General features: G+C 38.9%; 1 protein-coding gene and 1 non-coding gene across 6 annotated transcripts in view; one reads left to right on the forward strand and one right to left on the reverse strand.

The window, feature by feature from the left end:
• Positions 1 to 9,880, reverse strand: part of Zfx (zinc finger protein X-linked) — a 49,872-nt gene extending 39,992 nt beyond the window's left edge. Inside the window, exons 1-2 of one of the 5 annotated variants that reach the window (XM_047536476.1) lie at positions 9,236 to 9,721; positions 3,068 to 3,098 (exon numbers count right to left, since the gene is read on the reverse strand). The gene's annotated coding sequence lies outside the window, so the exon portion shown is untranslated. Of the gene's footprint in view, positions 1 to 3,067; positions 3,099 to 9,036; positions 9,172 to 9,235; positions 9,725 to 9,772 lie in introns of those variants that run through there. The other 4 variants (XM_047536478.1, XM_047536483.1, XM_047536475.1 and 1 more) reach the window with 4 other exon arrangements.
• LOC124972785 (U6 spliceosomal RNA) lies at positions 5,338 to 5,444 on the forward strand. The gene has a single exon (XR_007106559.1). It is a non-coding gene; the product is annotated as a U6 spliceosomal RNA (small nuclear RNA).
• Positions 9,881 to 25,008: the final 15,128 nt, after the last annotated feature.

The following is a 25,008-nucleotide window of genomic DNA, read 5'->3' on the forward strand; positions in this document are numbered from 1 at the left end:
TGTCAAAATCACAGTATCCATTTGCACTTTAGAGCAAAAATTACAGTTTTAAATGTATATAGCACAAAAATAATTAATGAAAAAGCCTCTTTTGGTGGGGGGGATTCTAGGGATTAATCCCAGGGGTGCTCTATAACCCCAGTTCTTTTTATTTTTTACTTTGAGAAAGGGTCTGGGTCTGGTCCCCTGCCTCAGCTTCCCAAGTCACAGAGATTACAGGGGTAGGCCACCACACCCAGGAACATTTTTTTAAATATCAGAATAAATGTAACTAAAGCAGAAGGAAATAAGTATTAACCATAAGAACATAAATACAAAGAACCAATAAAAAGAACTATCTGAAAAGTGTAATAAATACAGGCAATTTACTGACAATCCTAATCGGAAAAAAGGAACAAATTAATGAAATTAAATTTTTAAAAATTCATTAAGGAAACCTATAGTTTATACCAATAGCCTTGAAATTGCATATTTTTCTAGGAAATTGTTCACTCTGTATAAATGGAAAAAAAATTAAACAAAACCCTCACAAAAAGTCATAAAGATATCCCATGGGGGAAAAAACTATCAATAAATCAAAACCAAAAATATCTACTCACAAAAAAGAAACCAAGTATAGACAGTTTCACAGATGGTTTCTATCTAACTTTCAATAAACAGATCATGTGTATTAAACAGATCTGTTTCAGAAAAGAGAGAATACCTCCCAATTCATCTTATGAGATTAGCTGGGCACAGTGGCATGTATCTGTAGTCCCACCTACTGGGAAGTCTAAGGCAGGAGGATCAATTAAACCCAGGTGTTTGGGGTCAGCAAAGACAACATAGTGAGATCCCACCTTAAAAAAAAAAAAAAAAAACTTGAGTTCATCTCATGAGATTAACAACATAACCTTGTTATCAAAACAACACAAAGGAGTTGGGGTTGTGGTTCAGTGGTAGAGTGCATGTATGAGTCCCTGGGTTCAATCCTCAGCACCACATGAAAATAAATAAATAAAATAAAGGTATGTGTCCATCTACAACTAAAAAAGATTTAAATTTAAAAAACAAACAAACGAACCAAAAAAAAACCACAAAGAAGCCAGGCGCAGTGGCACATGCCTATAATCCTACTTACTTGGGAGGATGAAACAGGACGACCGCCAATTCAAGGCCAGCCTGGGCAATTTAGACCCTGTCTCAATAAAAAATTTAAAAGGAAATTAAAATTAAAAGCTGAGGGTATAGCTCAGTGGTAGAATGCCCTTGAGTTCAATCCCCAGTATGGGCACCCAAAGTGGGGGGGACACACAAAGACTATGTGAAAAAAGAAAAGTACATGGCAATAACAAAAGTATGCAATATTCAGGGAATCCAAAGATAGTTTAAAATAGAAAATCTATGCACTTCATCATATCAACAGATTAAAAGCTTTAGAAAAATTCAACTACTGTTCATGGTAAAAACTCTAAAATGTTAAGCAGAAGAGAACTTGACTTTTTAAAAAAAAAAATTTCTATCCCCCCCCCAAGAAAAGTCCACTACAGTATCATACGTAATAACAAAACATTAGAAGCATTCCATTAATAGGCAAGGATGCCCATTATCAGTGCTCTACTTAACACTTCATTTGAGGTGTTAGTCAATAAGCAAAATATGGAAGACAAAAAGGGAATGGAAAAGAAAAAATAAAACTATTATTCACAGGCATAACTACATAGAAAATACAAGACTTATAAACTGATATTACTCCCACATTTCACTGAATCTAAAGATACCACCAATTTTAAGATATGCCCTTATATTTCACAAAACTAAGGGGAAAAAAAAACACCAATTTTTTTTGATACCATGTTCCCTTATTACCTAGGATTTTCATTTTAGACATATCAAGACAACTCAGATTTAAACAGAATTTGTCATATCTTGTACATATATAAAAGAAAAGTAGAAGCAAAAGAATTCGGTAGGGTATTTTTAAAACTTCACATTCAGCATCCTAGAATGGATTGCCTTCTACCCAAAACTCTTCAATTTTTCCTAACAAAATTGTCCTCTGCCAACAAGTGTTGGGGATGAAGCATTTCTTAAAATGCTCCATTATTATCTATGGGATTTTCTCTCAAGGCAGACACCCACTTAGCAATTTCATCTGTCTTCAGTTGTAATGTTTCGCATGAAATAACAATGCGACAATGGGCATACTCATCTAAAGTGATGACAAAATTAAGAGCCCTGTCCAAGTTTGTGCATGTCCAAGTAATGATAACTGCTGTCTGGATAACAGTGACCACAGGGCACCATCAACTGGAGTTTTGATTTCACAGATGTTAAACTGTAGGGAGGAAAGTATATCTCAGAATCTATGAAATATGGTCATGGGAGTTCAGCAACATTAAATGATCAATACACAGTACATCAATACCCTTATTAAAAAAAAATACCCTTATAAATCAGCAAAAAATGAATAGAAATTACTGGGCTGGGGTGCAGCTCAGTGGAACAGCATGTACAAGCACTGGGTTCAATCCCCAATACTAAAAGAAAATCTTATTCACAATGATAACCAAAATTACATAGTATCTAGCAAAAAAAAAAATCTATCCTGAAGAGTTGAGCAAAAACTTTATGAAAACTAACAGCATATATCCAGATTTAAATGCCAGCTCTACTACTTAATATATCTAAATGAATCTATGTATTTATCCTATAAATTTGATGCAAATGCAATAAAAATCCAACCATTTTTCATAGAAATTTTTTAGTTTCTCTAAACTCTAAAGTAAGCAAAGAGAGGAAAATAACTAAAATAATCCTGAATAAAAAGAAAGATTTAATTATAAAGCTACCATTATTAAATCAGGGTGGTAAAGCTAGAGATAGTCAAACAGATCAATGAAACCAGAAGAGAGAAACTAAAAACATGTGTATATGTGAGAATACAGTATATCTTAGAAGCAAAGAAGAAAGACTGAACTACACAATAAATCCATATGAAAAAGATAAAATTAGATCCCTATACCACAGAGAAAAACTCCAGAAGAATTAATGACCTAAATATGAAAAGGCACAGTATCATTATTACCTTGGAGTAAGTGAAGAATTCCTTGAAGACACTGGAAAACACAAGTCACAAATGATTAAAAAAAAGTGACTACCATCACATTAAGAAGTTCTACATAAAAAGCATTCTTTAAACAAAGCTAAAAGATAAGCCAGACTAGGAAGATATTTTCAGTTTATATAACTGTGAATCATTAGTATCTAGAATATCTACAAATCAGTAAGAAAAAGCAACAATCCAATAGAAAAATGGACCAAAGATCCGCTGAGCAATTCACAGAACACTCAAATGACCAATAAACGCGGAGGAAAAAAAGGTCAACCTCAATAGTAATCTAAGAAATACAAAATGAAAACAGCAAAGAGATAGCATTTATACCCAACAGATGGGAAAAAATTGCAAAATCTAATCTTTTGGCAGTGATCTGGAGAAACAGGCTCATACACAGCTGGTGGGAGTGTCAAATGGAATAAAATTTGGCATTCTGGCAAGTTCCAGTAAAGTTGACAATGCACAGACTTCTTCAATGTAGCAATTCTACTTCTAATACAATCCCGAGAGAGAACCCCCGTATAAGGATGTTCAGAACAGCACTGCATGAAATTGCTGAAAACTGCAAATAGCCTAATGTTCCCTCCATAGGAACAAACAAACTCCTGTAAGTAATATCAATGGACTAGATCAGTAGTTTTCAAACTTCTTGTCTCAGGACCCCTTTAGGCTCTTCAAAATTAAGGACCACAGTAGTTTATCATGTGGTTCTTCTCCATAGAGATTTATTATATTGGAAATTTAAAGATATATATATTAATTGATAAAATAAACCTATATGTAAATATGAAAGTATTCATTTTAAAATATTAACTATTTTTCAAAACAAAAAATATATTAGAAACAAAGTAGTATTTTTTTTGCAAATCTCTTTAATGTGTGACTTAATAGAGAACAGATGGATCCTCAAAACTTTTTCTGCATTCAATCTATTATATCATGTGTCATGTAGTCTCTGCACAGTACTTGTATGATATACAGAAGAATGTAGGTAAAAAAGCAAATAACACTATTATAAAAAAATACTTTTGGGACAGGGTTGTAGCTCAGAGGTAGAACACTTGCCTAGCATGTGCCAGGCACTGGATTCGATCCTCAGCACCACGTAAAAAATAAATAAAACAAAGGTATGGTGTTCATTTACAACTAAAAATATTTTTAAATAAATAAATATTTTTGATCTCCTGGACCTCCTGTAAGACAAAGAGAGGTTCAGGAATCCCTGGAGCACATTTTGAAAACCAATGAACTAGATCCACATATGATGTGGATAAATCTCAAAAAGTCTTTAGTGAAAATAATACATAAAATGATGCACACAGTATGATACAGCTTACATAAAGTTAAAACACAGAAAGCAATAACTTGTTTGGGTACATACATATTAGGACAGTGGTTACTTCTGGCAAAGCCAAGACAAGAATGGGAAGGAGATGTGTGAGATTTTATTTCATTAAACTAAAACAAAAAAACATGAAGCAAACACACCACAAAACATTGAGATTCGTTAAATCTGGTGACATCTGCTTTTCAGTAATTTTGAAGTGTTTCATAATTAAAAAGTCTTAAAACATTTTTAAAATATATTTTTAGTTGTTGATGGACCTTTATTTACTTATTTATTTACATGTGGTGCTGAGAACTGAACCCAGTGCTCACACATGCTAGGCAAGTGCTCTACCACTGAGCTACAACTCCAGTCCCTAAAACATATTTTTAAAAAGCCTAATGACTATATTTCAAGGCTACCCAGTTTCCTTAAAGTATATTTCCCTTTGAGTACAATGCAGTTATAAAATAACCAGATTTTATAAAATGTTGTTCAGAAAAACAATTTGACAAGAGTAAGAAGAGGTTGGCCATATTTCAATCACACAGGGTTGAGGATGTACTCAGCTCCTGGTTCTGATCTGGGATCCTAACAAAATAAGTGTGCCTTAACATGAATACCCCTTGGTCAAAGAACACGTTGACTAGATAATTTATTTTGAATAGCTGGAAATTATTCAACTACATAAAATTTTCTGCACCCAATAATTGAGATAATTGTCTTGGGAGATAATGATCATACTCCAGGAACCGCTTATGGACAAAGATAAATGAGAATCTGTCTATATTCACAGTTTAGGAAAAAAAAATATAAACACACAGATAAAATACAGTAGATTAAATGCTAAACTAAGAATGTACACATTGTTCTATGGGACAGAGAAGACTGAGCCTAGAAAAATGATGGTGCCATGCTCACTTTGGCAGCACATATACTAAAATTGGAACAATACAGAGAAGATTAGCATGGCTCCTGTGCAAGGATGACACACAAATTTGTGAAACGTTCCGTATTTTTTACCCTATGTACATGTATGATTACACGAATGGTGTGAATCTACATTGTGTACAACCATAGAAACAAATAGTTGTACCCCATTTGTGTACAATGAATCAAAATGCAGTCTGTAAAAATAAAAAAAAATAAAATTAAAAAAAAAAAAAAAACTGTGGTGCCATTAACAGAAAACAAGAAACAGGAGGTGTTTTAGGAGCTCCAGGTGGAAAAAAAAATTTTTTTCTATAAATAATATTGAATATCTACTACATGCCAGAATAATTTGGTTTCAGCCCTGTTGAGACAGTTCAGACACCTGGGTAGATATGGCCAGTAAGCAACCACAAATACAGATGAGAAACTAGAAGAAAGGGTGGACATGGTAAGGGACACTAAAACTAGGGGAGATTTCAGAGAAAAATGGGTAGAGAATTGACCTTGAGGGAAATCCCACCATAGAAGACAGAGAAGGCACAGAGTTTGTAAAACAGAACATTTTATATGACACAGTCATTAAGATGCTGTGCAAATTTCCTAATTTGGGAAATACTGAATTTAGGAATAAGTAGGGTGAGAACAAATGAAAGTACTGGTGAAACGAAAAAGAAGACAGGTGAGGTTTTTGCAAGATGAGCAAAACTAGGACTATTTAAAGGAAAAGGGAAAGGCTCCTGCGGACTTAAGAGGGTAATGATGCAAGAGAGCACCACTGACAGAGAACATCCCAAAGGAGGCAGGCCAGGGTGGGGGCAGAGCAGCAGGACTCCAGGAAGGGCCGTTTTTCCAGTGGCAAAAGAAAAAGGAGGAAAGCCTAGGCAGAGAGAGGAAAAGCATCAAGTGGAAGGAAGGGAAACAACTGTTTACATCAGATAGTCATTTATCATTCTCAGTTAAGTAAAAGATTAGGTAATCTTTTCTAAGGATAAAGGATTTCAAGGGCCTCGCTGAAGAGTTTAAGAGGGGAGAAAAAAAAGTAGTAATAGTAGTAGTTTGGAATGGCCATTGTGCACAAACACAAATAATACAAAATAATTAGTTTTCCAGATTATCAAGGTTTGTCCTTCCATTTTTGATGGAAACTAAACTATACATTCATCTGTCTTCTTAATAATACAAAGTGAGTCTAATTTAATCCTATTGTACTGTCTACCTTTACAAAGAACTGGTTCTTTAAAGATTTTTTAAAAGAACTTCTTTATAGTTTGTCTGTGCCTTTCCCAGCTAAGACATAAAAACGACTGGTTTTCTACGTTTATGTTTACCCTTAGCACCTCAACAACCACAGCCACCTTAGCAACCTGCTTCTAGTCGGCTCCATGCCATGCACTGTACCTCAGACTTTTCTAAATCATGGCCTTTATGATAAACTGGAGACTCGGTCCCTCCACTCCTCTCATGGAGCATCAGTACTCTCACCTGTTGCAATCCAGGAAAATGGAAAAACAAAGCGAATATCTAGGCCACCTAGGTCTATAACATAAAATTCTAATAAACACATTCCCCACATGTGCATCTGGATTAGTCAAATATTAATGAAAATACAAGCAGGAAGGCTTGGCTCAGCAAACAGCCTTAGCTACCCTCTCAAACAAAACGGTGGTTACTTTCACCAAGGGGGAAGAACACGGACTGCAAAAAGGTATCTGACGGTCACTGTCTTCTGAATAATCACTGTTTCAATCCACTTTTCCAAAATGACTTCTTGAAAATTTTATCATAAGAACACTTACAGGTTCATTTCCCATTTCGGTCAAAGTAACTCACAGCGCTAGTCCTGTAATTTTCAACCACGGCAAATGAAATGGTACAAACTCCCCGTTGTTTACCACAGAAATTATAACTCTGAGCAAAAAGTTATTCGGGGTGAGAAATTAGGATAGAAAAAAAGATCACTCAAAAAGCGGCAAAATCTGCTTAACTCCTGAACATCCCTGCAAGCGTCCTGATAAGGAAAACGCTGATCAACTTAACACTGGTTATTTCTCAACTTTGAAACGTGTCCTAGACCAACGGAACTGTTGACTCTAAAGCGCAGCTCGTGTGTCATCACTGAACTAGTTGAGGGCTCCCCTGCTGCCTCCCCCACTGAGCCGAAGTCCTTACACCTGGCAAGCCAGCACTTCCTCGATCTACCTTTTCTAGCCTGATTCCTACCAATTCCCCTATCTGCACTATCCACTTCAGTCAAACTGTAAATGTTTACTGCTTTTTGAGGAAGATTCAACCTTGAAATGCCCTTTCTCCACCCGCACCGCTACCTAGCGAAGTCCCACCTCTGTAATCTCAAAATGCTATCTACTTCAAGAACCCTTCCTTCCCTGATGCTCCGAATAGAAACATTGCGTTCTCTTGAAGTCCAGTAATCAATCGAATATGCCTTTCCCGCAGCACTTAGTATATTTCACCTTGTCTCATCTGTCTCTGAACAACGAACTTCTTGCAGCCATCGTGTACAAAAAAATTTTTAATTTTTCTTAGCAACTAGCACGGTGTACCGTTAACACGGGGTTCTGAGTTTAGTAGGACAGTTGTACAGTGCGCAATCAAAAGTACTTTAGGGGATATAACATCATAAAACTTCGCAAATAAAGAACAGGAAATTAAATACTGCACCACAATGTTGTCCTTCAATAAGAAAAACCGTTCTGCCCTTATTCTTCAATTTAAAAAAATACTACAAACATCACTAATAGCTTAAATGGTGCTTTTCAAGAAAATTGTTTTCACAGAAATGAATACAAAAGACTCCTTCAAAATCTTACTCTTCCGCTTTCGTGCTGTGCACTTTTTCACTATTGGTCAAGAGTGGTGAGAACTTTCCCATCAATTTGTATTTCTTTACTCAGATACTTGAGAAGGCAATGATTAGCGGCGAACAACCGCCATCGAGGTCACCCTCTCAGCCATGTATGACTTGACTTAGCCAAAACAAAATTTCCTGGAGTCCTAAAGCAGCCAACCCACCCGGCAGCCCTCAGCCATGGAAAGCCAGGGAAAGGTTTGGGGCCAGGGGCGATGAGAGAGAGATGGCTCCGGCGCCCGGACGATGGCCGCCTGCGGCAGCACAGCTGAAATGCAGCGGAAACAGCAGCCAGTCACGGGGCTGAGGGAGGCAGGGCAGGAAGGTGGCGCTGCCGCGGAGCGCCTGGAACCCGAGCGCTCATCATGGCGGCGAGGGCAATGGCCGCCGTAGGGAGCGAGCACGCCCCTCCGCGCGCACACGCCGCCGCGCCCGGCCTCCGGTGCCCGTCACCGGCACCGCGGGCTCCGCCGCCCGCTCTCCCACCCCCCCTCACGGACTGTAGCGGAATTTTCTCTCCAGACACCGCTTTCAAGATGGCGGCTCCCCCTCCCGGCAACCCCCTCAATCGTTCCCTGCAGCAGGCGCCGAGCCGTCGCCATCTTGTCCCCCGTCCCTCCCCCCCTCGTCGATATTTACATAGCGAAAATCGGCCCGGCCGGCCTGCGGCCTTCACCTCACGCCTGCAGCCTTCGCCTCCTCGCCAGGCCTCGCCCCCGCGCGGTGCCCCGGGTGGGCCGCGGCGCCCACCCAAGACCCCTCAGCCGCTTCCCGGACCGCTGGGCAAACCTCCCCCAACCCCCGCCCGCTTACGGAGAGCGTCTCCGCCGCCGCTCGGGGCATTCGGGCTCCTCCCCGGGCCTAACTGCGGCCTCCTCGGGGCCTGCTCGGCGCCGCACGCCACGCCGCCCGGCCTAGCGCGGGAGGGCGCCTTGCGGGCCGCCGACCAGGCCGGGACCAGGCCGCCGCGCGCGCACTAGGCCCCACGGCCGCGGCGGCGCCCGGGACTCACCGGACGGGCGTGCGGGCGGTCGGCGACGGTGGCGGGTGCTGCAGGCCGGCCTTTCTCTGGAGCACTGGGCCGGGCTCCGGCTGGTGGGGCGGGCGGAGGGAGGGAGGAGGGGCCGAGCTCGGAGCTGACAAAAAGCGGCCCAGCTCCCCGGCACGGGCCCGCCGTCAGCACGTCACGTCACCGCCCGGGAGAGAGACCCAGGAAAATGCGGAAGGGTAGATGGGCCCCCTCCTCCGCCCGGTGGGTCCCCCTGGCGCCCCGGGTCGGCGCCGCTTACGCCCCGCAACCCGGGAGCCCAGTGGCCTCGCTGCGCGGGGTCTCCTGCGGCCTGAGTGTCCGTGACAGCGCCCCCCTTCTTTCCACCTCCTCCGCGCTCCCGCCCGCCGCCGCCAAACACGCGCCGCTGCCGCTGCCTCGGCCGTAAAGCCCGCGCGGGGCCGCGGTCCGCCGAACCCGCGGTGAGGCAGGCGGCCCGGGTCGCCCCCCACCTTGTCCGTGGGCCGCGGCCGCCCCCCGGGGGCCTCCCCGGAGACCTACCGCTTCTCCGCCCCGGTCCTGGCCGAGGCGCCAGCTCGAGTTGTTTGCAGGCCCTCAGACCCCCGCCCGCAGTAAATGTGTTTTCTTCATCCCCGCGGCTGGGGAAGAAGATAAATTTAGCAACCCCCGACGTCCCCTGCCTTCCCTTTAAAAAAAAAAAAAAAAAAAAAAAAAAGAAGAAGAAGGAGGAAAGAAAATCTTTGAAATAAAATGAAAATGAACTTGCCAGTCTAAAATGGGTGTGCGGGCAAGACAAGGGGGGAGAAGGGTAACCCTAGAGCAACTACCAAGCCCTTTAATTTTTTAGTAAATAAGCATTCAGTCAGAGAGCCAAACTGATTTATTATGCGGGGAGGGATGAGGAATAGGTTACGTTTTGAAACTGGTTTCGCGCATCGCAATGAACAGGGATTTTAATGGTATATTTTCTATATACCTGTGTTTCAGAGTTTGGGAACCTATGAATTGCAAGTCTCCTGTAATTTTTTCATAAATAATACATTTTCCACATTCTTACATAAACATCTAGGAATTAGCAGAATAGGGTAGGGATTCCTTTTTAACTGCTTAAACAAGTCTTTTAAAGTTTAAAAAGATGGGCGGGAGGGAAAACGTACAGGAGAAAACAAAGTATTTGTCAACTTCAAAAAATGTGTCTTGAGTTTTTCTCAATTTGTTTTTTATGCTGTTTCTATACCGAACTTGGGACTCAGACTATGTTTAAATATTACCAGGAAAAAGTTAGTGTAATCTACATTAATCTGGAATCCAACATGCTATACTTCCACACAGCGCTAAATGCTAAAGGCATTTTTATACAATAAACACAAAATTAGAAAGCAAGTAACATACTGATGTGAAATCTCTTTCAATTCAGAGGCCCTGTATTTTAGTGACCTGTCACAACAGTTTTTAAAAACCTCCCATAATGCAAATTGTCCCTTCCCTCAGAAGTCTTACAGTCATAAAATGCTTTCAAAAAAAAAAAAAAAAAAAAAAAAAACAAAGGAAGCATGAGAAGAAATCAGAAATCTCTGGGAATATACTGAATGGTCATTTTCCTCTCGGGGCTTGAGTTTTTACCTTTTTCTTTTTTTTAAGTGATCAAATTTCCTTTCAGATGTGATAAATGATAACATATCTTTCTAATTATGGGAAATTCCTTCAGGCTGCAGACAGTCTGTATTCAAAGAAAGGTAAATAAAACTAAGCAACATTGTTCAAGCAAAATAAGAAAGCCAGGTGTGGTGACATGTGCCTGTAGTCCCACCTATGCAGAAGGCTGAGGCAGGAGGATCACTAGAGCACAGGATTTGGAGGCAGCCTGGACAACACAGTGAATCCCTATCTGGTCTCAGAAAAGGGGGAGGGGAGCCGGGTTGGGAATCTAGGTCAGCCTGGAGTGCTCACCTAGCTTGTTGGAAGCCCTGGGTTCAATCAGAACCGCCAAAAGAAACACACACACACACACACACACACACAGTTTTTAGGTATTCATACTGTCGCAGAGTGCTTTGTCACTACTTTTTTAAAAATTCATTTATTTTTGGAGATTGAATCTCATTGTATTTGCCCAAACTGTCTTGAACTCTTGGGCTCAAGTGATCCTTCCTCCTCATCCTCCCCAGTAGCTGGAACCACAGGTTTGCGCCATGCCAGATTGTGATCACTTTTCATACATGAAGAGACTAACTAGGCAAGTGCCCTGGGTTAAATTAAGGGCGCACGGGGAGGTGGGGGGATGTTTGATGTTGCGGTGGGGCATACCTGTAATCCCAGCGGCTCAGGAGGCTGAGGCGGGAGCATCACAAATTCAAAGCCAGCCTCAGCAACTTAGGGAGATCCTGTCTCAAAATAAAAAATAAGGGCTGGGGATGTGGCTCAGTGGTAAACCGCCCCTTGGTTCAATCCCCAATACCAAAAAAAAGAGTGGGGTGTGGAGTAATTTATACTTCAAATCCATTTATGGAAGGCAGTAAAGAACATTGTTAAACAGTGTTAAAAGAACTGTGATAAACATTTTACTGGAAGTACACTTAATATTATGATAAAGTGAGGATGTAAAGGAAGTGTGAACAACAGAAATCAGAAATCATTTGGTACTATAATTTATGCAGTTTATGAAAGTACAGTTGGACCTTGAGGGCACCTAACATCACTGAAAGTATTTGACAATCAAGAACCAAGTGATAATGCTCAGACCTTTTGTACTTAAAGGTTCTATTACTTTACCTGGTTCTTGATACTTTCTGTCATTGTTTCAGTATTAGGGACCTACAGAGTCCTGGGCACAGGCAATAACAAAGCCTCCATGCATGCCCTTGGGGAACTTGAAAAAGGAGGCTGTATAGCAGAATAACAACATTCTTAAGTGCTTTCATTTTCTCACTTAAATAAACACAAAATAAAAGGAAAATTTAGCTAGGGAGATTGAGAGCAGAACGTTTCAAAAGCATATGCTATGAATACAAAATAGCTGGTTTCAAAGCAGTCAAAAGAATTTTGATGGTGTGCTAAAATTTATTTGTTCCTTCAAAGCTGTTAATGTATATCAGATAGTTAAAAGCTTCTACTCAAAGTTTTGACAGTGTTTTAATAACTTAACTAAAAATCTCTGACATATTTATAGGTGCTTGAGCCAGAAGCAACACAAGACCTTTCAATCATTTTTCCAAAGAAAGATTAGTCAGAAAAGAAGCCGTCCATCGATTTGCAATCCCCATCACTCAGTGATGGGAATTCAAATAGGAAACAATAAATTATTGCCCTATGAGAAAATATAGACCCTGAATAAAGTTTTTGTAATGCATTATTTTATTTATTGTTTTCTTTTTGGCACTGGGAATTGAACCCAGGGCGCTTTACCACTGAGATACATCCCCAGCCCTTTTTAATTTTCTATTTTGAGAAGGGTCTCACTAAATTGTTGAGGTAATGCATTATTTTATATCCCAAAGGTTAAAAAATATTTACCTTCCCCTAGAAAGCCTCTATTTTTATTGATCTAAACATGTCCTATAAAAATTAACTATATCTGATACCTAAATTATACTTAATATGAGCTAGTTGCATCTTCTGTTGGAATTCAATCGGTTATAATTAATGCTAAGAATTTTTAATCTGAGTCTTTAAGCTGTACACCTTCCCAAAGGAATGTAATTTTAAAATAAATAATGACAATTAGGTGATTTTGAAGCAGTATTTTTCATATGACTCATTAATTAAGTAAAACATTGTTTAATTCCTGAATATCACGAATGGCCAAATTCTACCTCGGGGATTATAAATCACAGGACACAGTAAACAGACTAGCTCTGGTAAAGAAATAAACACCAATACAGAGGCCTAGAAATAATGAGCAGCAGCAGGGAACACCTCTGGTGCCCAGATGGGGGCCTCTACAATTTTCCATTGAAGGAACCAGGGCTCCTTGGAGAAATTACTTGAGTCCTGGGCTGGAACAAGAAAGTATGAGATGAGCCAGGAACATCTCATACCAGAAAGCAAGGGGAAAAAAAATCAAAGCTTACTAGGAATGTGTCAAAAGGTCTCAGGAGTCAGTTTAAAGACTCCAGCTGGCTAACATGGAGAAAATTTGTACGTCAAAAGAACAATAATTGCTGTGGATTTAAACAATGGATATGTCCATGAATCTATGAGACTTCAAAACATGATCAACTAGTGATGGTTGCACAACTTTTCAAATGTACTAGAAACTAGTGACTTGTATGTATACTTTAAAATGTTATTTTGATGGCATGTAAATTATATCTCAGATTTTTTAAATGATCACCTTTGGAGAGTACTAGGGAACCTAATCATTACTTTGAAAACTGGTAAAGGAAAAGATGAAGCGCTTAATCCTATAAGAACTGTTTCCCACACTAACCACATCATTCAGAAAGGAAAACTTTCTTGTAGTAGTATTCCAACTGATACTTGAAGAAGTCCTGATAGAATTAGAAAATCACCATTTTGCAACCACTAATGAATTAATAATAGATCTTGGCAACAATAATCAATGGCTGCTAAGCAGAAAGACATTCAGATATATCCTCATGACAGAAATACACAATGCCACTAGCCAAGAATGAAACAAACCTGAGCTAGGAGCAACCCTCTTGTTTTACCAATTTACAGGAAATACAGGGGACAGAGAAATATATTAATGAAATCCATAGGGATGTGATTCACAAAATCCAGTTGGGAAACTGTAGGGCAAATGACCTACTTTCTTTCACAAAGAAATTACAAGAAAGAAAACTGATGGGAAAACCAATAGATTAGAAAAACCTTAAAAGACATGTCAATTAATTGCAGTGTAGGAACTTCATTTCAATCTTGATTCAACAGACAACTTTAAAAATTGATGAGACAATCTTAGAGATGTGAACACTGGATTGTTGTCAACACTGGATATATGTTGATATATAAACAAATTATTAATTCATTAAGTGTAATAATGATGTTTTGATTATATCTAAAAATGAGTCCTTATCTTAGAGATATAAGAACAAAATATTTGTGGAAAAAATGATACAATATCTGAAATGGCCTTCAAAATAACATGAGGTGGAAAAGAACTGAACAGGGAGTGGGAGTGAAGCGGGTGAGGGATATAAAGGAAACAAGATGAGCTGCAAGCAGACAGTTCTTGAGACTAGATAATAGGCATATGAAGATTTGTTATATTATTTTCCTGTGTATATACTTGAAATTTTCCACAGTAAGTTTAAATATATATGTTATACACACAAAGAAAAAATTACCTTCAAATTTCAAAGAATCTTTGAAGTAGATAGCATTGCAGGTATTAGTGCTTCCTTTCTCACTTTTCTGTGGCCATATGACACCACTTACTTTCGAAAAATTAGCATAGTCAAACAATAAATAAATAAAACTAGACCACTTTTTTAAAAAAATTTTTTTTTTTTTTTTGGGTGTTGGGGATCGAACCCAGGGCCTTGTGCTTACAAGGCAAGCACTCTACCAACTGAGCTATCTCCCAGGCCCCTAAAAATTTTTGAGACAGGGTCTTGCTGAGTTACCCAGACTGGTCTCCAACTTGCAATCCTCCTGCCTCAGTATCTAGAGTCACTGGGATTACAGGCATAGGTCACCACACCCAGCTAAAACTAGACTACTTATGATTTAAGAGAATAGCCATGTTTTTCACATTTGCAAGGGAATAACACCTTGATAAAGATGAAGGTTCCTGGGCCCCAATTCCTAGAAATTCTGATTCAGTAAGTGTGATGGTTAATATTTGCGGTGCTGAGGATCAAACCCGGGGCCCTGTGCTTGCAAGGCAAGCACTTTACCAACTGAGCTATCTCCCCAGTCCATGATGGTTAATTTTAATGTGTCAACTTGACTGAGCTAAAGGATGACCAGATAGCAGGCAAAACATTATTTTGGGGGGGGTGTCTGTTGTCTCTGAGGGCATTTCTGGAAGGGATTAGCATCTGAATTAGTAACAGAATAAAGAAGACCCATCTTCACCAATGTGAGTGAGCATCATACAACCTGTTGAGGCAGAAACAGAACCAAAATTCAGAGGAAGGGCAAATCATCTCTCTTCTTCTTGAGCTGGGACATCTATCTTCTCCTGTGCCCACACATCAGAGCTCCTAATTCTCAAGCATATGGACCCAGACTGAATTATACCACTGGTTTTCCTTGTTCTCCAGCTTATAGATGGCAGATCATGGGACTTCATGGTCTCTCTGAGCACCAAGAAAATTCACCTAATAAATCTCCTCTTATATAGCTTTTGTATATAGTATTGGCTGTTTCTCTGGGAAATCCTAATTCAGTGGAATGGGAAAGGGCCAAGGAATATATAACTTAATTGGTAGCTCAGGTGATACTCAGACAAGTGGTTCACACACCAATGACACTTCAAGAAATATTAATACATCCTAGGGTATAGGATGGGTATAGTTCAGTGGTAGAGTACCTGCCTAGCATGCAGGAGGCCCTGGGTTAAATCCCCAGCAACACACACACACAAAAGAAGAGAATATTAATACAGCCTTGCAAAAAATATTAAAACATCCTTATAAATGCCTCTTTGCCCATATCTATAAGAATTTCTCTTGTAGTATAAAAAAGTAAAATTAGCTAGGTGTGGTGGCACACACCTGTAATCCAGTGACTCGGGAGGCTGAGGCAAGGAGATCACAAGTTCAAGGACAGCCTCAGCAAATTGGTGAGGCCCTCAGCGATTTAGCAAGATCCTGTCTAAAAAATAATAATAAAAAGGTCTGGGAATATAGCTCAGTGATAAAGTACATCTGGGTTCAATCCCCAGTACCAAAAAAAAAAAAAAATAGTAAAATTGCTGTTTATGGCACATTTTCAATATTACTCTCCAAAAGTACTATACTAATATATATTCCCTCTAGCAGAATAAGAGAATTCCCAATTACCCATTCCTTGGTCAACTCTTGACAGGCTCATACTTTTTAATTTTGCCAATCTGATAAGTGAGAAATGGTGAAATTATTTACTTTACATTTCCTTGATAACAAATAAAGTTCACGGTATCTTTGAATCTTCATTAGCTACAGTTTTCCTCATGAGAAATTGCCTTGGAATACCTTTGTCTGTTTTTCTATCAAGTTGTCTTTTTCTTATTCATATGTAGAACTACTTTATATATTCTGAATATTAATCCTTGGCTTGTTACAAATATTACAAATATCATCTTCTGGTCTGCTGCTTGTCTTTCAAGTGATTTTGTCTAGGATAGCTTTTCAAGTTACACATCACAAAGTTAATTAAAATAGCCTACGGAACTTTTTAAAACTACCATTGTCTGGGTCCCACTTCCAGAGATTCTAATTTTCTCTGGGTGAGACGTTAGCGTTAGTATTTTTTTCAAAAATTCTCCAAGTTATATTAATGTATGTCAAGGTTCAGAACCATGAATTTGGTGTATTACCACCCTCTAAGCTTTGTAGAATACATCACAAGTAGTACGAATATTTTTTGGTGAAGTTGTTTCATTTTAGATATAGAGAACTGTAACAGGTCACAGTGTAAAAATTATTTTTTACCACGGGTAGGGGACAAACTTTTTTAAAAATCTGTGGTGCAAAAAGGTCAGTCATAGCTGTGCCCACCTGCCTTACAAGCCTCCAGAAGGGTTAAAGACCATCTCCACAGCCAGACATAGTGACACATGCCTGTAATCCCAGTGACTTGGAAGGCTGAGGCAAAAGGATCAAAACTTCAAGGCCAGCCTCAGCAATTTAACAAGGCCCTGTCTCAAAATAAAAAACAAAAGACTTGGGATGAAGTTCAGTGCTAAAGTGCCCCTGGGTTCAATCCAAAGGAAGGAAGGAAAGAAGGGAGGGAGGAAGGGAGGAAAGGAGGAAGGGAGGAAGGGAGGAAGGGAGGAAGGGAGGAAGGGAGGAAGGGAGGAAGGGAGGAAGGAAAAAAAGTCTCCAATTTCTTCATTAGATTTATTTCTATGTATCTTACAGGTTAGTTGTGTATGAGGGTTTTGTTCTACAATATTTTCTAAGTGGTACTGCTAATGTATAGGAACAAGGGAAATCCATAAGCCCTTATCCAAAACCCTTAGGCCAGATGTGTTTCCAAGATCAGATTTTTCAGATTTTATAAAACATTAAACTTTAAAAAATTAAAAACTAAAAAAAATTGAAAAAATTAATATTTAAATTTTTAAAAATACAGTGCAGGGGCTGGGGTTGTGGCTCAGTGATAGAGTGCTTGCCTAGCATGTATGAGGCACTGAGTTTGATTCTCAGCACCGCATACAAACAAATAAAGGTTCATCAACAACTAATAAAAATATTTTAAAAAATACAATGCATTTGCTGTATATTGTGTAACATTGTCAGATTCTGGGGCAGCACCCAAGAATCAAAGTACATTAATATTTCTATAATGAATCTTTTAAGCATTTTATTAAGCAGAATCAATTAAGACTGTAGCTAGACTAAGAGTCTTATTGCCAAAGGAATATTGGCACCAAATATTAAAAAAAAAAAAAAACAACTTGGTTTCCAGAGATTTTTTTCATTTTAGAATTGTAATTAAGGAATTTTGAGCCTGCAAATCAATACTGTATCCTGCAATCTTGCTGACTTTTGTTATTAGTTGCAAGGTTTGAACATTTCCTTCACTTTTATGAAAATAATCATATTCCCTGAAAATAATGGCAATTTTAACTTTTCATTGGCTATTTCACTGTGACTTTTCTAATGTATTTCTATAAAGTGTTTCATAATATTCTTTAGTGAGTTTGGAACTTTTACTGTTTCTGTCAGTGTCCCCATTTTTATTTCTTTATTCTTTTTTTTTTTTTTTTGTGGTACTGGGAATTGAACACAGGGCCTTATACTTGACAGGCAAGCACTCTATGAACTGAGCTATATCACCAGTCCCTCATTTTTATTTCTATCATTGCCTAGTATGCCTCCTATTTTCTCAACTAATGTTCCAAGTGATTAGTTCATTTTTATTCTTTTAAACTAATTGATTTTTAATTTTGTTGATCATTTATTTTTGTTTTCTTTGTAACATTCTACATTTATATTTGCTACTTTCTTCCTTCAATTTTCTTTGAGTTTATTAATGTTGCTTATGGAATATTGTAATTATCCCTCAATAGCTTGCTTTCTTTCCTTCATTATAATGGAATTTTAATTGGACACAGCTTCACAGCTAATATTCACACTTCCTGGTCCCCTTTGCCACTAGCTGTCACTGTATGACCAAGTTCTCACCACCAGAATGGGGGAAGAGGTGTTGCATGCCTCTTCAGGGTCTTATATTTCTAAAAATTATGCGTGCACTCTCAGACTCTTTCCTGCTGTCTGATTGCAAAGTGATGACAACAAGATAGTGCTGCTTGGGACATGCAAATGAAAGACTTATGTTGAGTTTTACACAGATGCCTGCCAACCCTGGATCTTCCACCAACCACAGGATTATTTTATGAGAAGAAAATATAGTTCTATCTTATTTAAGTTTCTAGATTTTGGGGTCTCGTTGATAAAAGTACTGAGCCTATACCCTTATATCTTTCTTTTCTAAACACTTAGATCATTAGTTATAAATACCTTTTCCTGGGACTGGGTTTGTGGCTCAGTGGTAAATCGAGTGCTTGCCTAGCATGTGTGAGGCACTGGGTTTGATTCTCAGCACCACAAATAAATGAATAAAATAAAGGTCCATCAACAACTAAATATATATATATATTTTTTTAAATAAAATCTTTTCTTCTGAAGTAAATGCATTTTATTTTATAAATGCACTTTAATATCCTTCTAAATACCACTTTAGCTGTATCATTCAAGTACTAATAAATTGTTTTGCTACTGTTCCATTCTAAATATTTTTAAATTTTCATTTCAGTTTCTTTTCTAACCCAGTCATTATTATTATTATTTTTTTTTGGTGCTGGGGATTGAACCCCAGTCATTATTTTTAAATATTTTAAATATCCCTACAAAGCCAGATATGATGCCAGATATGATGGCGTGTGTCTGTAGTCCCAGCTACTCAGGAGGCAAGAAGATGGCTTGAGTCCAGGAGTTTGAGGTCAGCCTGGGCAACAGAGTGAGACCCTGTTTCAAAAAAAAAAAAAAAAAAAAAAAAAAAAAAAAAGAGCTCCTACTACTGAAGCAAGGAAAGGTTGTGTTTTCATATTTTTATATCAAAATTTGATTTTTTGAAACCATAGAATGTGCTTGATATCAGTGCTGCTCAAATGATCTGCAGTGAAAGAATAACTTTTTATTCTTTTCTTAATCTATGAACTTTATGGATATTTTCCATTTCTTTTTGCAATCAGCTTTTTTTGGTCCTGACATTTTAATCAAATTTAATTAAACTTGCCTCTAAGGATTATTTTCAGATTCTCAAGCTGCATCTGAGAAGGTGAATTTCTTGTAAATAGAAACAAAGAAACATATTGTGGTGCATTTTTCTACCCAGATATGTGCTGCCCATAAAACCAGATCTCACAGTTAAAGTAAAAAAATCAGTAAAAATATTAAACATTATTATAGTGTTTAACAAAATAATAACATTACAGCAATCCACCATTACCAGGAGGGGATATTTTTCCAAGATCGCCCAGTAGATTTCTGAAGCCATAGATAATTCCAAATCATATATTACATATATATACATAATATATATATTGTTTTTCCTGTATTTATTGCACACTATGGCCACAACTTTTACAGTTTGAGGTACAATAGCAAAACTAAGACTAACTTTTAAAAAAATTTCCAATCTACCATACACTGATATTTCTTTTGTTTCTTTTTGTACACTGATATTTCTATAAAATATAAAAGTAAATTGTTAGGAAAATGAAATTTTAAAATAACATACAAAATACAAAGCTGAATTTTTTACTATCAAAGACAGCAGACATTAAAATTACTCATTCAACTGTTAGAAAATTTTCTAAACACATTCTCTCAATTTCTATATTTATCTTGTCACAAATGAGTAACAAAGAGTTCATTGACTGGAACCACTCTACAAATCATATTTGAAATCACATAGGCTTACATAATATGTGTAACATAAAATATAATACATAACTAACTTACATAATGACCCTTCAGTTAACAACTTTTGCCAAAGTACCTCTTGAAAATTATACCACCTTTCGAACAAAGGCTCCTTTTTTATAACATAATGACTCCCCCCCAAAAAATAAATATACTAAAAGAACTTCTAATTCAACATTACACTTTAAGGCAAAAATATACTCACCAACAACAGGACATACAAATTCCTAGTCAGAGAATATCATATGGAACACATTTGGATTGTGCCCTGTACTTGAATGAACCACAAATGTTTTCTGCTTATTTATTTCTTTTAGCACACAGACATCAAGCAAAAGAAATAAACACCCCAAATTGAGAACAAAACAGGAAGAAGCAGCTGGCAGAACTGTGGAAAGTTTTGTAATTCTCGCAAAGGTGAGGCAAGCCAAGGACACAGCAGGAGTCTGACTGAGTAAAATTAAAGTTTCAGTGTAGTCTGAATTGTGCATACAAGATTTCTAGGTGCCTGGCAACAGAGCCCCCACTTTTTGGTGATATCATATTAAGGGGAAAATTCACACGAAAATGAAGTTAGTAATAAAGAGAGTCAGAGCATTACATGATCTGATCTAGTGAGGAGTTTGGAGTTTTCTTTTACTGTAAAGAATGACTTGGTAGGTAGAAAAAAAATGGACTATGAATCAAAGGGTTAAACCGAGCCTGTGCTCTGAGCAGAGCTTCTCAAACTTTGATGTGCATACAAATCTCCTGGGGATGCTGTGCAAATGCTTATTCTGATTCAGTGGGTTCAGGACAAGGACTGAGAGTCTTTCACGTGATACTGTTGGACGCTGCTGGTCTGAGCAGAGGGGGTTCTGGGATTCTGCAGAGCTTTGCTTCTCCAGCCAGCTTTGCAGAGTCTGAGTCACTGGTAAATCACACACTGCATGTCCTTGCCAGCGCTGCTGCTAGAGAGACAGCAGGGGCTGGGAAATGGCAGAAACCCATTCCCTCAGGTGGCCTGTAGGAAGGAGCTGGGCTCTTGGTGGTCAGTGTGCCTGATATGACCCAGGAAGGTTGGGAGCAGCACAAGGAGTCAACTGCTCTTAGGATTAAGACTTTTGCCCAAGGTCAGCCCCCGAGGAGCTCCAACATTCAGAGGTGGGGGATATTCAGAGGTGGGGGAGAGAGAAAATTCTGAGATGAGATATCGGAGAGCAGAGAACGCAGAGAATCAAGTATCAGTGCACAGATAACAGTACTTGCTGTTCCAGCCAAGGGAGACAACAGTGACATATTTTAGAAAAAGATTTTCCCAAGCTCGAGGAAGATCTTTATCTGCAAACTGAAAGAACTTACCACATTTCAAGGAGAATTAACTCCCTACACCTAGACACATTCAGCAACAAGTTTTTACTACAAAAGGAAAAACTCCTGCAACCATTAAGACAAGAAAATCAATCCCTTCCTGAGAGCTGGCCTTGGGCTTGGCACTCTGCTGGGTGCTTCATGGGAATTCCCATTCAATCCTCACAGCAACCCAACACAGTGGCAGTGCTGGCCTTGAAGTCAACTGTGTTCGGGAGGTGACTGGGTTCAGGAACCCCCGTTGCCAATATTGTGGGGATCCCTTTGCTCCCTAGCTGTTCAGCCTGGTTTTTGTTTATTTGTTTGTTTGTTTGTTTTCCTGTGTGATGCCCAAGTCTCTCCAAATGCAGATAGGCTTCCTGGAAAACAGCACAGGCAGCTCCAGACCCATGTTCTCCTAGCCCCAGGAGCCCAGGAAAGGAGGGAATGTTTCTTCCTTCTGGTTTCCTATGGGTCTCCAGTTGTCTTCATACTGTGTGCTCACACTTTGATCCAGCACAGTAGCTGAAGAATGAAGTAAGATAGTTGGCCATGGGCCTATGATTGGAAATGCCACCAGAATTAAAAGGTTGGAATGAGAAACAAACAAAAGGAAGGAAGGATGGTTTGGGCAACAAATACAAAGGGCGCGTGACAGAGAGGACCTGTGAGTTGCCTCCACATTACAGATGATGACAATAAAGATTAGGGGTCAAGTCGTTTGCCCAAGGTAAGTGGGGGAGCCAGGGTACAAACCAAGACAGGCTAACTCTAGAGCTCTTAATTGATCCTCTGTAAGGGAACAGGGCCAGTTTGCTTTCAGACTTCTCTGCAACATTAGCTTTCAGAAGAAAAAGGAGCAACAGCTAGGCGCAGTGTGGCACACACCTGTAATCCCAGCAACTTGGGGGGCTAAGGCAGGAAGATAACAAATTTCAGGCCAGCCTCAGCAAGGTAGTGAAACCCTAAGTAACTTAGCAAGACTCTGTCAAAAAAAAGTGGGGTGGGGCTGGGATGTAGCTCAGTGGTAAAGCACCCCTGGGGTTCAATCCCCAATACCAAAAAAGAAAATGGAGCAATAGCTGGACTTGTTGGAGAAAAAGATTGTAACTCAAGGGGCTGGGGTTGTAGCTAAGTGGTAGAGTGCTTGCCTAGCATGTGTGAGATACTGAGTTAGATTCTCAACACCACAAACAATAAATAAATAAATAAAATAAAGGCATTGTGTCCATTTACAACTAAAAAATATTTTAAATAAAAAGATTATAATTCGAGATTCATACACTCTGCCAAATTGTCCTTCACTGTTTCACAGTAGCTAATCAGTATTAAACACATGTATAACAGGTACTGTTCTAAGTGATTTATATTTACATTGTCATTCATTTCATATACAATACCATAAAACAGAATTTCTGTTGTCTTAATTTTAGAGATGAGAAAATTGAAGTCCAGAAAGATTTAGTAACTTATCTAAGAGCCAGAATAGTTGCCTAGGCAGCCTGATCTCCTGAGCTTATGCTGTGAACTGTTCTGATTCCAGATCATGGGTTATCTTTTCATGTATTTGAGTCGTCTTTAATTTCTTTGAACATTGTTTTGGGGGTTTTAACTATTCTTTCTTCAAATATTTTTTTCTTCTCCTTTCTGTAATTCTCTCCTCCTGGTATTGCCATTATATATAATGGAATCCCACATTTCTGTGAGACTATTAACTTTTTCATCATACTTTTTTCACTGTGTTCTTAAGATTGCATAATCTCTATTGACATTTGGGTTAACTGATTCTTTCTTCTGCCAGCTCAGAATATCAGCTTGCAATACCAAAGATCAAACCCAGGGTCTCTTGACTGCTAGACAAGCATGCCATCGCTGTGCTACATTCCCAGTCACATTTTTGGCAGGGAGGTGGATTTAACTCAGGGGCACTTCACCACTAAGCTATATCCCCAGCCCTTTTCATTTGTATTTTGAGACAGGGCCTCACTAAAGTGCTGAGGCTGGTTTCGAACTTGTGATCCTTCTGCCTCAGCCTCCTGAGTTGCTGGAATTACAGATGTGTGTCAGCACAACTAATTGTAAACTTTTTGTTGAATTCTGAACATTTTAGAGACTATTTTATAGTAAATCTGGGGACTGATTCCCCCACACATACCTCCAGGACTTATTTATTATTTGTTTAATGACTTGACTGGACTAGGTTAGTAAAGTCTGAATTTCCACAAAATGGGGAGCCTCTGATGTCTTCTTCACAGGACACAACCTTGGACACACATATCATCTCCATGACTTTCAGGGTCTTTTTTTTTTTTTTTTCCTTTTTTCTTTTTTTATTTTTTTTTATTATTGTAAACAAATGGGATACATGTTGTTTCTCTGTTTGTACATGGCATAAAGGCATACCATTTGTGTAATCATAAATTTACATAGGGTAATGTTGTTTGATTCATTCTGTTTTTTTTCCCTTCCCCCCACCCCTCCCACCCCTCTTTTCCCTCTATACAGTCCTTCCTTCCTCCATTCTTGCCCCGCTCCCTAACCCTAACTCTAACCCTAACCCTAACCCTCCCACCCCCCATTATGTGTCATTCAGGGTCTTGATAGTGGTTATAGCTCAGCTCTCTATTTTGCTGTTAAGCTTCTAACTGGTTTACCTTTAATGGTATCATGCTCACCCATTAGCATCTACTAAATCTAGCTGATTGCTCTATGTTTTTGACATTGCCATGGGACATAAATTGCTTCACAGTATGATCCAATTAAAGTCAGGCCCCTTTTCAGAAGCAGAGTGTTGCCAATCTTTGAAACTTGTTCATCGAAGCTGGGGTGTCACTACAGGGCTAGGAAATACATCTACATATGCTAACCTATATAGATATACATATCTACGTTCCTGTATCTATCTCCCAATTAGAGGTTGGTGTTTATGTGTGTGGCTCAGTGGTTGACTGCCCCTGAGTTCAATTCCTGGTACAAAATAAAATAAAATAAAATAATAATCCTATTATTATTTAATTGACAAATGAAAATTGTATATGTGGCATACAACATGTTGTTTTGAAATACACATGAATTAAGCCAGGCACAGTGATACACACTTGTAATCCCAGATACTCGGGAGACTGAAACAGGATGATCACAAGTTCACGGCCAGCCTCAGCAATTTAGCAAGGACCTAAGCCATTTAGTAAGAACCTGTCTCAAAATAAAAAATAATAGGGGTTGGGTGTGTGGTTCAGTGGTTGAGTGCCCCTGAGTTCTATCCCCAGTACCAAAAAAGAAGGAGGAGGAGGAGGTGGAGGAGGAAGAGGAGGAGGAGGAGAGGAAGAAGAAGAAGAAGAAGAA

This window comes from Sciurus carolinensis, chromosome X (genome assembly GCF_902686445.1).
Source record: "Sciurus carolinensis chromosome X, mSciCar1.2, whole genome shotgun sequence".
Lineage (NCBI taxonomy): Eukaryota > Metazoa > Chordata > Mammalia > Rodentia > Sciuridae > Sciurus > Sciurus carolinensis.